This window comes from Bidens hawaiensis, unplaced genomic scaffold (genome assembly GCF_021521415.1).
Source record: "Bidens hawaiensis isolate Kalapana, Puna unplaced genomic scaffold, B.hawaiensis_p1.1 tig00046830_1, whole genome shotgun sequence".
Taxonomy (NCBI): domain Eukaryota; kingdom Viridiplantae; phylum Streptophyta; class Magnoliopsida; order Asterales; family Asteraceae; genus Bidens; species Bidens hawaiensis.
In genome coordinates, this window is record NW_027498364.1 from 78,251 (window position 1) to 83,092 (window position 4,842).

A 4,842-nucleotide genomic window follows, 5' to 3' on the forward strand; every position below is an offset into this window, starting at 1 on the left:
GACTTCAGACTGTTTGGTTCCAAACAGAAAAACATCTGAATGGTTAAAATTAGGTCTGAATCATTCAGACTCATTGTTATTGCTGAATGGGACAGAGGCTCATTCAGATCTGAATGAACTAAACAACCCCTAAGTCGTTTACTCGTTTTCCTATCACGCTAGAATAATATTATGCCTATAGACATGAAAATTTACTTTCAGTTATCCAAACCTTAAATATTTAATATGCACGGTTTTACTTATGAGAATATGAGATTACACTAAATCATCATTAATGAACAAATATTTAATACGCCACGTCACTAAAAATGGATACGTGACTCTTAGTCATGTATCTCGTGACTAAATAAGTTACTTGTTTCTAACGTGAGTAAAATACAGATACTACACGCTCAAAATATATGTACTTTTTCTTTTTTACTTTTATCATATAAAGACCCCCGTGAACAATTGTATTAATGTATCTTTTAACATATATGTGATGTTTTGTAACTTACCCAACCGGTTCTGTCCTACCTATTAATCTTCTCATCTCTGATATTAAATTCTGGGTCAACCCCTAATATATTAGTAATTAGATTCTGTTAAAAACTTGATCAAAGTAGAAGGCTTACCAGATACTGAGATACATACACATGAACACAATGCCAGAATCTAACCTAAAACCTTTAAATATTACAACTTCCATAATTCTTTCAAACATACCAACATCAAAACTTTTAACACAAAGCCTTCCAACAAACATTTGAAACATATCTACATTCACCAAACACATCGCAAACCCGAAAACCGATTCATCTCCCATCAGCCGAAGTAAACGAATCAGCAAATCCAGTAGGCCTTGCAGGGATACTAATTTTACTATCATCAAGATCTATGTAACTACCACTATAGTCTTTCCCTTCTGCTTCTTGCCACCCTTTGACCATTTGAGTCAACGGAAGACTATAGTCAATCCCACAATACTCCTCTGCTTCATTCTCCATTGGCTTCCATTTCTCCACAAGTGGGGCCAGCACATTGACCGCGTGCCCCATATCGGGCCGTTGACCGGGCTCCCGGGCCGTGCAATGGCCCGCTAGATCAGCAATGATGGAGATCGTTTCGAATGTTTCTTCGTTTGCATTAAGAGCAGGGTCCACCGCAGCGATTAGTTTATCTTTGTCGGTTCGGATGGTCCAAAACCATGCGGCTAAGTACTGACTTTCTTCGGGTCGCTCTTCGTCTAACGCCATTAGACCCGTTAATAGCTCCATGAGAACGACACCGTAGCTGAAAACATCGGCTTTTGTTGTCACTTTACCTGTCACTGAAAGATGGAAACAAAATCTTAAATTCTTGAATCTGTTTTTTTGTTTATTTTTCATTACTGTTATCACACATATATATATATATATATATATATATATATATATATATATTTTCCACATGTGTCTTTATGGCTAAAGCTTGTGTCTTTTTATTAATCTTTAACATTAAGGAATTATATTATGGAAAATAAGTTACTAAAGGTGTCAACTTTGTGTTATGTTTGATATAACCAAGAAAATTAGCATAAAAATAAGTTCATTTAGAATTTAAAAATAGCTGAATTTGGGTTATGTTATATCAATAACAAGTCCATTTGATAAAAAAAATAAAATAAAGAAAAGCAGGTTAAAGGAAGTCAATTTTGAAAAAAATACATGGATGGATTTGAGTTGTGTTCTATCAATACCAAGTCATTTTGATATAAAAAAACAAACTCGGCCTAAAAGTAAGTCATTTTAGACATTCTGAATGGGTGAATTTGGGTTTATATTATATCAATAACAAGTCAGTTTGATCAAATTACGAAAACTAGCTTAAAAACAAATAAGTCAAACGGGTCAAAGGCTTTCGACAAAAGTCAACTTCTAATCCAACCCATGCAAAACATTAATAATCCTTTCAACCGTCCCATTTTGTCACGACCGTTAAACATAAACACAAAATGAACACTTACCTGCATATTCAGGAGCAAGATATCCAAAGGTCCCAGCTAACCGAGTAATAACCGACTTCTCACCATCTGGGGCAAGTTTGACCAACCCAAAGTCAGAAACTTTGGCTCTAAAATCATCACCGAGCAAAATATTAGACGATTTAAGATCGCGATGTATAAAACTCTGATGAGCCAAAGTATGCAAATATTCCATCCCTCTAGCAACATCCAGTGCAATATTCAACCGTCTTTTCCAAGAAAGTGGTTCCAGTTTGAAAGTTTTCCAATGAAACAAATGCCTACTTAATGCACCTTGAGGCATATATTCATACACAAGTATTCTTTCGGGTCCTTCCGTTGAATACCCTAAAAGTGACACCAAATGTCTGTGCCTAACCTTTGACAAAACTGCAATTTCTGATTGAAATTCGTCTAACGCTTTGTTGCTGATCACACCAGATTCCATTCGTTTGACTGCAATTTTTGTGCCATCGTCTAACTGCCCCTTGTAAACGACTCCAAATCCACCTCTACCGAGCTCGTTTTCTTGTGAAAAGTTTTTGGTGACGTTTTTCAAAACTTGAACCGAAATGATTAAGTTACCGGACTCAATTACGTGTGACTCACCAGAACCACTTCTGGTTCCAACACTTGTTTGTGTTTGTGAGTTGTTGGCAATTGAAATCTTGACTGTGTTGTTTCCTGAATCAAACGGGTCGCGAGGGTGGATCACGAGTGAGCTTGGGGGTTGACTTGTGTTGACTTTCTTCTTTTTACAAAAGTACATACATAAACAGATAGCTAGAAGAGCTAAGCAAACGGAAACCACAACAGGAATGAGGATTGCGAATAAGTTCGGCTTGCTTTTCGACCGTTTAGTTTCGAGAGGGGCAGCACCGCCACCAGAGCTGCCAGAACCGCCAGTACTAGTAGCAGTCCCACTTCCGGTTGGAGATGAGGGTTGTTGACTTTTGTCGGGTGGGGAGGCAGTCGGTGAACTCGTTTTAGGTGGAACTTTGGATGAATTCGATTGAAACAACGGATTGCCACTTAAAACGATTTTCATATCCGGACTGAATTTTGGTTGAGGAGGGGAAAGATTATTATTACTCAAATCCAAGAAAGTCAACGACTTTAATGTTGACCAGTTCGAAGGAATCACACCCGTCAAGTAATTCGACCCAAGATCAATCCGAGCGAGAGAATCAAGATTCGCAACCGAAGGGCTCAAGGTTCCCGAAAGATTAAACTTTGCCAAGTGGATTGAGCTAACCTTACCCTTACTACAACTCAAACCGAACCAAGGCCCTGCACACGGGTCATTACCAGACCAAGAATTCACAAGCCGTGACGGGTAACCCAAATCATTCAAAAACACCAAAAGCGCAGTCACTTCCGGAGCGCAAGGAACACCAGGATCCGACTGACAAAACCGGTTCGATGAGTAAGTAAAGTTCACAGCTTTAAACTTTGGCACAGGACCCATGAACTGATTATTATTCAAATCCAGTTTATCTAAGCTTAAACCAGCTAACCCATCAGGAATCAATCCCACAAGATCATTACTATTAACATTAAACTCTTTTAGATCAGTCAAGTCACCAATATTATCCGGAATCTTACCCGAAAAATGAGTCCCATGAAGCCATAAACTTGTAAGTGACCTCATTGATCCAATAACATCAATAGGACCAGTCATCCCACCGCCAGCCTGCCATTCAACCAAAGGATCCGAACACCCGATTCGTTAAACGACAACGGAATCCCACCCGAAATTCGATTCATAGACAGTTTCAACGCCCCGAGAGACGACATACTCCCGAGAAACTCAGGAATTGCTCCAACCAAATTACAACTCATCAAAGACAGATTCTGCAACTGAAACGAATTCCGAAGATCACCCGGGATCTCCCACCCGGTCGACACATTAATCGGGTTGTTATCCAACGCCAACACCTCTAAATTATCAAGCCCAATAAAGAAATCATCAGGCATTTCGTCGAACAGGTTGTAGTCAAAATAAGCCCACCTTAGTTCTTTCAATCCGTTCAACGAGGGTAAAGATCCACTGAATGGGTTCTTCTGGAGGCCTAAATTAGTCAGCATTGACAGCTGATTCAAGTTATCCGGCAACGTACCCTTCAAATTCATCCCTTGAACTTGAATCTGTGAAACCCTAGATTGATCACAGAACACATGCGGCCATTTGGTCCCACACGGGTCGTCATTATTCTCCGGCCATTTTAACAGTTCTGGGTTCTTTAACCCAGTTCGAAACTTGTTCAATATCTCCAAATCACCAGGATCTGTAGTGCCAAAAACACTAGAAACTGTAAGGGAATAGATTATTATTATTATTAGGGGAATAATATTATCCGCCATTGTTGTTGGGTAAGATGTGTGAAGTGATTCATACGAGAATATGGGGAGAAATTAAAGACTTTGGGGTTAAAGTTTGGATTGTTGAAGAAGATGAAGAAGAACAGAGTATAAACATGGAGTGTTTGAGAAGACTAAGGATAATATTATTATAATAATATTGAATGTGGGTACAATACGTGTAATGATTCAGTGGAATTTAGAAAATTTTGATAAGTTAGGTTTTAATTTTATGTCAGAACTTTTTTTGTATTATAGTTATTACCATTTTTACGGCAGTGAGAAAATATAGGGTACGTGGGTGATCTTATCCCTTGTGTTTTTTGAAGTATTTATACGCGTATGTGTATCGTACATTTATACGTTAGTGAGTCGTGTACTTACATATCATGAACGTTTTAGATACGCGTTGTAAAGTGTATATCCAAATAGAGTTTGCGTAGTGTTTATTTGTGTGATCGTTGGATGCAAAATAACTGCAGACGTGAAAATGTGGATAT

The 4,842-nt window shown here is 38.4% G+C and overlaps 1 pseudogene across 1 annotated transcript; it reads right to left on the minus strand.

The window, feature by feature from the left end:
* Positions 1 to 645: 645 nt before the first annotated feature.
* Positions 646 to 4,476, minus strand: LOC143596653 (receptor-like kinase TMK3; annotated as a pseudogene). Its single transcript, XR_013146750.1, has 2 exons — positions 1,985 to 4,476; positions 646 to 1,309 (listed from the first exon to the last, which is right to left on the minus strand). The product of XR_013146750.1 is annotated as a receptor-like kinase TMK3 (transcript).
* Positions 4,477 to 4,842: the final 366 nt, after the last annotated feature.